This window comes from Arachis hypogaea, chromosome 5 (assembly GCF_003086295.3).
Source record: "Arachis hypogaea cultivar Tifrunner chromosome 5, arahy.Tifrunner.gnm2.J5K5, whole genome shotgun sequence".
NCBI lineage: Eukaryota > Viridiplantae > Streptophyta > Magnoliopsida > Fabales > Fabaceae > Arachis > Arachis hypogaea.
Window position 1 is genome coordinate 73,185,835 of NC_092040.1, and position 12,129 is coordinate 73,197,963.

The window sequence follows — 12,129 nt, forward strand, 5'->3', positions numbered from 1 at the left end:
ATTGGTTAGTTGTCTTGGGAAATAAACTTATCCATAATTGGAATCCTTCGGAACCTTGGGAAAGGAATGGAGGATTCATGCTAGAGAAGCTTTCTCACAGTGAATTGGATTGGGGTTTGGATGGATATTGTGACATGTAATCCTACCAAATTGTGGTTCATGAAACTGTGTGGTATAATCAGTGATCGAGCATCATCTCTTCTTATGAACATTTAAACCAAGGGATTGGGAATTTGTTTGTTTTTAGAGAGAATTGGTGAGCCAAGGGATTGGGATCCAATCATATAAGATTGCCAAGCAAAATTCAATGAATGCGTTGGTTGAGGAAGGGATAAAAAATGTTTTGATTCGAAGATCTCAATATCTCCTGAAACCCAATGAATTCCCCATTTCTGATCTACCACTTTCTCTTTACATTCTGCAATTAAATTCATGCAATCACCCCGATCCCTTTTAATTTCAGCAATTTAGCTTCTCGCTCTTTAATTCATGCAATTTAAGATTCCGTAATTCTCATCTAAATCTTGATTCCGCTCAACTAGAACACACTTCTAATCCGAATTGCTCACTCAACCAATCCTTGTGGGATTCGACCTCACTCTATTGTGAGTTTTTACTTGACGATAACCGGTGCACTTGCCGGAAGGAATTTTTGCCGATTGTGCAATTTCCTAAAATTGTAATATCAAGTTTATGGCGCCGTTGCCGGGGATTGGTTTTCGATTGACAATTCTCAAATTGGAAGTTAACTAGATTGAGCATTTTTCTTATTTTGTTAATTCAGTTCAAGTTACTTGTTGAATTTTAATTTCTGCACTCTGTTACTTGTTTTCTTTCTTTATGCCTTTAAATTCAAGCAACTAACTCACTGACCCACTAACTATTTGAATTAATTCCTCAACTGCTCTAACCATACTCTTCCATTAACCAAGAGTATTTCACTTGTTTGTTGCCTGTGCTGTGTTCTTGTATGACAGGTAGGAGAGGAAAGACATCAACTCCTCCATATACCGAACCAGAGAGGACCCTTCATAAACTTAGAAGGGAAGCAAGAGGGAAGAGAGTACTGAGAGAAGAAGAATCTGAAGGAGAATCTGAGGACAATTTTGAGGAAGCTCTAGATCTCAACATGGATAGAGAAGTTCACAACCATGAGAGAGCTGATGGAAACAATGCCATTCCCGAGAGGAGGGTTCTTGGTTCATACATAAACCCAACCTCTGGGAATTGTGGTAGCAGCATTCAGAAACCACCCATTCAGGCCAACAATTTTGAACTCAAACCACAGCTAATATCACTGGTGGAGGATCATTGTTCATTTGGTGGGAGTGCTAATGAAGATCCAAACCAACATCTCACAAAATTCCTGAGAATTTGCGACACTGTGAAGTCCAATGGAGTCCAGGAAGATGCCTATAAACTGCTCTTGTTCCCATTTTCACTTAGGGACAAGGCAGCTAAGTGGCTAGAATCATTCCCAAGGGGGAGCCTAACAACCTGGGATGAGGTGGAAAGCAAGTTTCTGGCACGTTTCTACCCCCCACAAAAGGTCAATAGGCTTCGATCTGAGGTTCAGACTTTTAGACAACAAGATGGTGAAACTCTCTACGAGGCATGGGAGAGGTTCAAGGATTTGACAAGGAAGTGCCCACCAGACATGTTCCATGACTGGGTGCAATTGCATATTTTCTATGATGGACTTTCTTATGAATCAAGGAAGGCTGTAGACCATTCATCAGGAGGTTCATTGAACAGGAAGAAGACTGTGGAAGAAGCCATTGAAGTGATTGAGACAGTGGCTGAGAATGAGTACTACTATGCTTCAGAGAGACACAACACTAAGGGAGTCATGGAGCTGAACCATGTTGATACAATTCTAGCCCAAAACAAGGTGTTTGCCAAGCAACTAGCAGAGCTCACCAGGAATTTAAAAACAAAACAAGTGGCTGCAATACACACACAAGATCAAGAGGAAGTAAGCACTGAAGGAGGTGATTGGGAAGAGGCCAACTATGTGGGAAATCAACAAAGGCAACCATATGATCCACATTCCAACACTTACAACCCAGGCTGGAAAAACCACCCAAACTTTGGGTGGGGAAACCAGCAAACCCAACCACAAAACCACAAACCTTACAACCCCAACCAACATAACAATTCCACATACCAAAACTCCAACCAAAGATCATACAAAGCCACACAAAACACTTACTCCCAACCACCATATCATGGCCAAAATAAGCAACCTGCCCAATCCAATCCGAACCAACAATTTCAAGATCAATTAAACAGGATAGAAGGAATGCTAGCAAACATGGGTCAGGACATAAGTGAGTTGAAAAGCTTTAGGGATGATGTGAGATCTACCTTAAGGAACCATGGTGAAAAACTCAAGAGGATGGAGTCTCAAGTAGGAGAGCTATCTCAACAGGCCCCCAAGTCAACTGGAGTGTTCCCTAGTGACACAGAAAAGAATCCTAAAGGGGAACAAAAGGGAGTGAGATGGGAAGAATGCAAGGCCATCACCATATTGAAGGAAGTCTTAGAAGAAGAAGGAATCAGACCCTCAGAACAGGAGCTAGAAATCTTGAAGGAAGGTGTGGAAGAAGCTAAGCAGGAAAGTGAAACTGAGCAAGCCAAGGAACTGCAAAATAAAGGCATGCTGGAAACATACCAACCAAAAGCACCATTTCCTCAGAGGTTAGGAGGAGGTGAAAAAGGGAAAACATATTCAAGGTTTTTAGAGACATTTAAGTCTCTCCATATCAATATTCCCTTTCTTGAGATTCTCCAGCAGATGCCTACACATATCAAATATTTGAAGGAATTGCTGAGCAAGAAAAGAGTTTTGAAGGGAGGACAAACTGTAATAATGAACAAAGAATGTAGTGCACTCATCAAGAAGGACATAGTCTCTAAGAAAACAGACCCAGGAAGTTTTCATATCCCCTGCATCATAGGGGAAACAAAAATTGACAGAGGATTCTGTGATCTAGGAGCTAGCATAAATGTGATGCCTCTGACTCTTATGAAGAGGCTACAACTGAATGAGGTGAGATCCACTGATGTAATCATACAACTGGCTGACAAAACTCAAAAGCAAGCTGAAGGGGTAGTTGAGAATGTGCTGGTGAAAGTGGGAAATTATTTCTTTCCCACAGACTTTGTCATTTTGGACATGGAGGAAAGCTACTTACACCCTATCATTCTGGGAAGGCCATTTCTAGCCACTGCTAGAGCGCTCATAGATATAGAACAAGGAGAGCTAATTTTGAGAGTACATGATGAATAGCTCATTTTCCATGTTTTCAAACCTGCATCTGAGCCTGAACCAGAACCTGAAAAGCCTAAGGATGATAGTACCCATCTGTGTTTGGAGGAAAGCAATCCAGCAGCTGAAACTCTGAAACAGTCCTTGGAAGGCAAACAAGAATTGCAAGAGTTAAAGCCACAAGAATCAATAGAAACAGATTAGAAGGACCCTCCTGGCATAAGGGTCAATGAAGAAATCCTCAAGAGAGAGGGAAGAATTGTAAAGAAATTGCCAAGAGGGTGGAGAAACAAGAAAATTTCCACTGAAGGTTTCTCTCTGGGAGATAAAGTGATATCAAGTCATTATCTGCCAATCCCACCTGGCCTCAAACCCATTCCTTCCCAGCTCCCTCAAGTGTTCACAATCAGGAAAGTTCTTTCTATGGAACATTTGGAAATCATGAAGGAATCAAATGGGGACGTTTTCATGGTGAGAGGAGAGGACATCAAGCACTACAATCCATCCTAACAAGGGACAACCGTCAAGCTAATGACGTTAAAGAAGCGCTTGTTGGGAGGCAACCCAACCTGAGGTAATACTCCCTTGCTGTTTCTTTTATTTGTTTCAATAAAAAGGTGAAGTAGTTTTTGTGCATTGCAAAGAATTAAGTTTGGTGTTTCACACCAAACAATGAATTCGTGGATCAATAATTTAAAGGGGAATGTGTGACTCTAAGTTTGGTGTTCCACCATACAGATCAACTGAACACAACAACCTTTGAATTATATGAAAGGAACAACCATTCTAAGCAATCACAGAAATGCTTAAAATCCTTAGCAGCAACTTCATTCCAAGGAGAATTCAAGGATTTAAAGAACAGAGGAGTACGTAGGAGACTAAGTTTGGTGTTCACACACCAACTTAAGACTCAGACACTTGCCCATACATAGTTGAGCTAACCACTCAAGTGCTTGAGAAGCAAGCAACTTCATCACTCTTTGTAGGAAAGGAAACAAGGATCTTAGGAAGAACATGAAGCAATAACTAGGAGAAGAAGGAGAAATCAAATTGTTTCCTGGCAACAAAGAGAAAACAAGAAATTTCACAAGGTGGTGTTGTTCCTTGACCATTCTTTAAAAGGCAAACAAAAGCATGCTTGTTCTGGTTTAAACTGTAATTGTTGAATCTTTCTGGAATGTGAAATTTCTAGTATGTTTGTCTGTTTACTGCTTTGAATAAAGTGAATGCCTAGATGTTTGGATATAACTTCACCTTCTTAAACAAATGCTTGCCATGCTTGTTCTGTTTCCAAAAATAAAAGAAAAGTTTGAACAAAAGTAACTTGGCTCAATTAGTGACAAATCAAGTAGAATTAAGTGGTGGTATGCATGCTTGATTGTTTAGTCAGATCACTGAAATTTAGTGTAGAATTATCATTTTTTTGTGTAGAAGTTGAATACTGTCTATGGATCATGATGATTAAATGTCTTTGGCCATGAAAAAGAAAGAAAAAGAAGAAGAAAAAGCCACTGGAAAAGGGCAACCAAAAAGCAAAAAAAATTGAGAAAATAAGCTAGGCACCAATGGTTTGAACTTCTGAGACAAATGCCTGTGGTGTTTATGTATTAAGGATATGCTTGGATGAATAGGTTCTGAGGAGTGTTTCAACACTTGGTAACTTGGGTTAACTAACCCGGGATTATCAACCAAAAGTCCATTATCAAGAGCAACCTAAATACAAAACATTTAGTCACACAAAGAGGTGCTGGGCACCAATGTCTCAAGAAGAAATGTGAACTAAAATGCCTGTAGTGGATATGTGTAGTGCACTGATAAGAAAAAGAAAATGCCAAAGGCTTGTGCAACACATGACACTGAGCAAACAAGGAGCAAAGGATCTTTAAGAAAAAGAAAAACAAAGAAATGAAAAGTGCCAAGGACATAAGAATAACAAGAGGCCATAGCAGTGTTTGATGGATGCAATGAAAAAAGTGATATTCTTACCTGATAAGAATGAAAAAGTGATGCTGCAACTTTCTGCATAAAACCCTTCTGATGAACTTCAAATGCTTGCTAATATAGCCAATGTAATTGCTTTCTGTTTCATATTTTCTTCTCAAATAACTCAGGACTTGCTTAGGGACAAGCAAGTATTAAGTTTGGTGTTGTGATGCCAAGGCATCTTAGGCTAGTTTCACTAGCATTTTTCTGTTAGTTTTAGTTGTTTTATGCATTTTCTTGAGCTTAAAGTAACCAAGAATGGTTAAATGAATAACAAAGCAATGAACCATCCAAACAGTATGATTTTGATGCAAATTCCATGAGTTTTTAGTTATATTACTTGAATGCTATGAATGGAAGATTTCTCATGAAATTTTGCAAGACTTTGATGCAGTTGTTTGGATGATTTCAGGGAAGAAGAGGCTAAGCAATGAAGCAACAAAATCAATAAAGGAAGCTTGAATATCACATGTGGAGTTTAAGTTCCAGTTTAAGCTTAAACTGGAACTTAAACTGCCAAGCCATATAATGCAGGGAAGTGGCGTTTAAGCTCCAGTTTAAGCTTAAACTGGAGCTTAAACGCCAAAATCATGAGAGCGACTGGTCCTATCCTAACTCAATGATAATGAGGTACAAAAACAAAGAATAATGAGTTAGGAAGGAATAGAGTACTAATCTTGTGTGTGGAACAATTATAACAATTAATGCTAAACAAGTCACGAAGCACCAAAATAATCCAAAGAATTCTCAACAATTGAGTAAGAGTAATCTACCACCAATGTTAAAACAAGAAACTTAGAAAAGAAAATAAGAACAATCTATAAAAACAAAAATTAAAATGCAAAGAATAAAAGTATGCAAATGCAACAAACAAAGAAAAATGAAAGATGAGAAAAAGAAATATTTATTTATTTATTTATTTATTTATTTATTATTTATTTATTATTTATTTATTAATTTATTTTAATTCATTTATTTATTTATTTTTTATTTTTTTTAAGAGAGGGAAGAGAAGAAAGTAAGAATGGAAGAAGAGAGAAGAAGAAAGGTAGAGGGAAAGAAGAAGGAAGGAAGAAGATCCACGCGTAAGCGTCACGCATGCTTACGTGCGGATGTAGCAGGGACAATCCACGCGTGAGCGTTGATGTCAGGGCATCTTGGCCAGTTTCACTAACCTTTTCTTTACTATTTTAGGGTAGTTTCATGCATTTTCTTAGTAAATAAGCAAGTTTTGGATAAAAATACACTTACATCTTGATTCAAGCAAACATTGTGAACTTTACATGATTTCATGAGAATTATGCAGGAATTGAATGATAAAATGGATAATGCATGATCTCATGACTTGGAACAGAGCTTTGATGCACTTTATTTGCTTGATTTCAGGACAAAGGAAGCAAGGAAGAGCCACGTTAACAGCCACGTTAATCTAATTAACGTGACCACTAACGTGGAATGGGAAAAAGCTTGCAGCTTTAATGGAAAAAGTGACCGCCAATAATGCCTTCGAAGCCATCATAGCCAACATTAGTTGCCACGTTAATTTCATTAACGTGGTAGCTAACGTCGAGGAAAAGGGGAGCTCCAATGTTAGTGGTAAAAGTGAATACCACTAACGTTCCAAAAGGGCACACCTAGTCACGTTAAGAGTCACGTTAATCCAATTAACGTGAACTCTAACGTGGGAGGAGAAAGCAATCGCCAACATTAGTGACACTCACCTTTGTCACTAACGTTGGACTAAGCCAATATTGCCCACATTAGTGGTCACGTTAAGACCACTAACGTGAAGGGTAACGTGGAGAAAGGAATGATAGGCCAACGTTAGTTACACTCACCTTTGTCACTAACATTGGAGATGGCAATCACCACCACGTTAGTGGTCACGTTAATGCAATTAACGTGAGGCACTAACGTGGGAAGAAGGGGCGTTTGAAGCATTAGTGACAAAGGTGAGTGTCACTAACGCCCTCGAAGCTTGGGCATGCCCACGTTAAGGGCCACGTTAGTTACACTAACGTGGATCACTAACGTGGGAAAAAGAAGCAAAGAGCAACGTTATTGGTAAAGGTGAATGCCAATAATGTTTGCGAAGGACTAAGAGACAACGTTATTGGTAAAGGTGAATGCCAATAACGTTTGCGAAGGACTAAGAGGCAACGTTTGTGGTCACGTTAGTGCCACTAATATTGAAGTTAACGTGGATCAATTTGGTTTGGAGCATTAGTGAAAAAGGTTATCATCACTAACATTCTCGAACCCACATTTTCACTTAACGTTAACACCACTAACGTCCTAACTAACATCCACCCATGCCTGACTCACACGTTTTCTACAAGCAAAGCTGAGCCAACTGAAGATTGTAACTGCTTCAACTCAAGATCAAAGGCCCATATCCAAGACTTGAAGAGCTGACTAGAAGATCAAGGAGCGTAGTATATATAAGAGTAGTTTTGAACTAGAATGAAGCTTGGCATTTTGGAGAACTACACTCTGTATATTTACTTTTCCTGTAATTTCTAGTTTACTTAGAATATATTCTTCACTATCATCTTCCATTTCCAGAGCTATGAATAACTAAACCCCTTTTCATTGGGTTAGGGAGCTCTGTTGTAATTTGATGGATCAATTATAGTTTTCATTCTTCTTCTTCTTTCTTTTCTCTTAATTTACTAGAATGCTTTCGATCTTAAATCAATTGAGTTGTCTTGGAAAAGAAACTCTCCATAATTGGATCTCCTCTGAGCCTTGGAAAATGGATGAAGAGATCATGCTAGAAATGCTTTCTCATGTTGGACCGAATTGGGGTTTGAACGGATACAGTGACATATAATCCTCCCAACACTTTGATTTGGAAATACATGTGGTATAATCAGTGACCATACATCATCTCTTCCCATGAGTAATTAAATCAAGGAATTGGGCAATTGTTCAAGTTTAGAGAGATTGGGTTGCCAAGGAATTGGGATTCAATCACCTAAAATTGCCAAGGAGATCAATGAATGCATTGATTGAGGAAGAGATTAGAATGAACTTGATTTGGAGAATGCAACATCTCCTAAGCACAATGAATACCCCATTTCTGATCTTACCCATTATCTTTACATTCTGCCATTTACTTTTATTTTCATCTCCCTAAATCCCCATTTAAGATTCTGCAATTTACTTTCTGCAATTTACTTTCCCGCCATTTAATTTTCTGTAATTATCAACTCAACTTCTGCTTAGCTCAACTAGAACATTCCTCCAATTAAAGTTGCTTGACCAATCAATCCCTGTGGGATTCGACCTCACTCTATTGTCAGTTTTTACTTGATGACAATTCGGTATACTTGCCGAGGGAGATTTGTTGAGAGACAAGTTTCCGTGCATCATGTTTATGGTGCCGTTTCCGGGGATTAATTTTGTATCAACAATGATTAAGTTGGAAGATCACTATATTGAGCACTTTTCTTTTGCTTGTTTATTTTATCTAGTCATTTACCTTCAGTTTATTTTCTTTCCTTCCCCCATCTCCCCTCTTTGTTTTTGTTTTTCTTTGTTGTTATTTACAATTTCGTTCACTAATCCACTAACTGTTTGATAATTTGCACCACTCACACTAACAGCCACTCTAACAATAATAATTTCTTCATTTTCTTTCTTGCTGTGTGCTTTGTTAGTTGTATGACAGGGAGAAGAAGCGGAGCTTCAACTTCCTTTGATTATGAACCTGAGAGGACCTTCCTTAGAAAAAAGGAGGGAAGCAAGAGGGAAAAGAGTTATTGGTGCTGAGGAAGAGGAGGAGTACTTTGAAACAAACATGGAGGAGAACATGGAAAACAACCATGAAGGAAAAGCTCACAACCATGCTAGAGAAGGCCTTAGGAATCATGCTGGGCCAGAAAGAAGGGTTCTAGGCTCAAACATCAATCCAAACCCAGGAAATTGCGGAAGTAGCATCTAAAAGCCAGCCATACATGCCAATAACTTTGAATTAAAACCCCATCTCATCACCCTTGTTCAGAACAACTGTTCTTTCAGAGGAAGTGCCCAAGAAGACCCCAATCAACATCTAACCACCTTCCTAAGAATATATGACACTGTGAAGTTTAATGGTGTTCATCCTGATGCCTATAAACTGCTTTTTTTTTCCCTTTTCACTCACGGACAAAGCATTTGAATGGCTGGAATCTTTTCCGAAGGAGAGTTTAACAAATTGGGAAGATGTGGTGAACAAATTCTTGGCGAGATTCTACCCTCCTCAAAGAATCAACAGGTTGAGAGTTGAGGTACAAACCTTCAGGCAACAAGATGGTGAAACTCTCTATGAGGCATGGGAGAGGTTTAAAGACTTAACAAGAAGGTGCCCACCAGACATGTTCAACGAATGGGTTCAACTGCACAATTTCTATGAAGGTCTTTCTTACGAATCAAAGAAGGCCGTAGACCATTGAAGAAGCCATAGATGTCATTGAGACTATAGCTGAGAATGACTACTTCTATGCTTCTGAAAGGAGCAACACTCGAGGAGTGATGAAGCTGAACCATATGGATGCACTGCTAGCTCAAAACAAGATAATCGCCAAGCAGTTAGCTGATCTTACCAAGAAGATGGAAGAGAACCAAGTTGCAGCAATCACCACTTCATCACCAGCTCAAGAAGGAGTGAATACAGGAGAAGAAGGTGACTGGGAACAAGCCAGCTATGTTGGGAACTCACCCAGGCAGACCCATGATCCATACTCCAAAACTTATAATTCTGGTTGGAAGAATCAGCTTAATTTTGGATGGGGAAATCAACAAGACCAAGGCCAAGATCAGAGACGCCACAACCACAATCCCAACAATAATGCAACCTACCAACACTCAACACAGAGACCATACCAACACCCACATAACCACCCTTCTCAACATCCATATCAAAACCAACATGACCACTCTCAACATCCTAACCTCAATCCACCATCACCACCTGAAGATAGACTCTCCAGATTTGAGACTCTACTTGAAGGTATATGCAAGGAAGTTCAAGACAGTAAAGCATTTCGGGAAGAAGTGCGATCCAATATACAGAATCAAGATGCTGCCATCAAGAAACTTGAAACACAAAGTGGCTACTTATTCAAGAAAGTCCCTAGCCACAACATTCGCAGCCCAAGGGAGGAGTGTCAGGCTATCATCCTCAGAAGTGGGAAGGAATTGAAGGAAACCTCCAAGAAACCACAAGAGAAGAACTAGGATGAAAAGGAAAAGGGACAAGATGAAGTTCAAGTTTCCACTCCCAATTCACATCAAGAAGGGGAAGTGCTGAAGCCATACTTTCCAAAAGCCCTATACCCTCAGCAATTGAAGAAGAAGGGAAAGGATAGCCAATTCTCAAGATTCGTAGAAATCTTAAAGAAATTACAGATTAACATACCCTTTGCTGAAGCAATAGAGCAAATGCCACTCTATGCCAAGTTCTTGAAGGAGTTGATGACCAAGAAGAGAAGCTGGAAGAACAACGAGACTGTGGTACTAACTGAAGAATGTAGTGCCATCATCCAACACAAATTACCCCAGAAATTGAAGTATCCTGGGAGCTTCCAAATTCCTTGTATCATAGGGGAAGTCACAGTGGAAAAGGCTTTATGTGATTTAGGAGCTAGCATAAATCTGATGTCCTTAGCAATGATGAGGAAAATGAATATTGAGGAGGCCAAGCCAACAAGAATGGCCCTGCAACTGGCAGATCAATCATTCAAGTTCCCTCACGGAATAGTAGAAGACTTGTTGGTGAAGGTAGGAGACTTTATCTTTCCAGCAGACTTTGTAATGTTAGATATGGAGGAAGGAGCCAAGACCTCTATCATCTTAGGAAGGCCATTCTTAGCCACTGCCGGAGCCATCACTGATGTCCAAAAGGGTGAACTTGTCTTTAGACTACATGAGGAGAAAATGATATTCAATGTGTTCAAGGCCATGAGTTACCCACAAGACTCATTGGGAGAATGTATGAGATTGGATTCAGTGGAGGCTGTAGTGCAAGAGACTTTTGAAGAGGAAGAACTTGAGGGTTTAACAGAAGAAGAGCAATCAGCATCAAGCGAAGAGGCTGCGACAGCTGAAGTTCATGTTCAGGGCACACTAGAGGAGAAGGATAAAAGAAAAGAAGCACCCAAACTTGAACTAAAGGCACTGCCGCCCACTCTCATGTATGCATATTTAGGAGAGAATGAAAGCTATCCAATGATCATAAACTCAGCCCTCAACCAAGAACAAGAGGAGGAATTACTCCAAGTATTGCAAAACCATAAGGATGCCATTAGATGGACACTTGCTAACTTGAAGGGAATCAGTTCGGCCATATACATGCATAAGATACTATTGGAAGATGATGCCAAACCTTCCATTCAACCCCAAAAGAGGCTGAATCCAGACATGAAGGAAGTGGTACAGAAAGAAGTCAAGAAGCTGTGGCAGGGAGGAGTAATCTACCCAATTTCGGATAGCCCATGGGTCAGCCCCGTCCAAGTGGTCCCCAAGAAAGGAGGAATCATTGTAGTACCCAATGAAAGGAATGAGCTAATCCCTACAAGAACCATCACAGGATGGAGGATGTGTATTGATTATAGAAAACTCAATAAAGCCACAAGAAAGGATCACTTCCCACTTCCCTTCATGGACTAGATGCTGGAAAGACTTGCAGGACATGCATATTATTGTTTTCTAGATGGTTATTTAGGATATAACCAAATAGTGGTTGATCCAAGAGACCAGGAGAAAACATCATTTACTTGCCCATATGGGGTGTTTGCCTACAGGCGCATGCCATTTGGGCTATGTAATGCACCTCCAATTTTTCAACGCTACATGCTTTCTATCTTCTCAGATATGATAGAGAAGTTCATTGA

General features: G+C 39.7%; 2 non-coding genes across 2 annotated transcripts; both read right to left on the reverse strand.

Moving 5' to 3' along the window:
• Nucleotides 1-1,555: 1,555 nt before the first annotated feature.
• Nucleotides 1,556-1,659, reverse strand: LOC112804233 (small nucleolar RNA R71). Its single transcript, XR_003202849.1, has one exon. It is a non-coding gene; the product is annotated as a small nucleolar RNA R71 (small nucleolar RNA).
• A 7,851-nt stretch (nucleotides 1,660-9,510) lies between these two features.
• Nucleotides 9,511-9,614, reverse strand: LOC112804612 (small nucleolar RNA R71). The gene has a single exon (XR_003203226.1). It is a non-coding gene; the product is annotated as a small nucleolar RNA R71 (small nucleolar RNA).
• Between the last annotated feature and the right edge of the window lie 2,515 nt (nucleotides 9,615-12,129).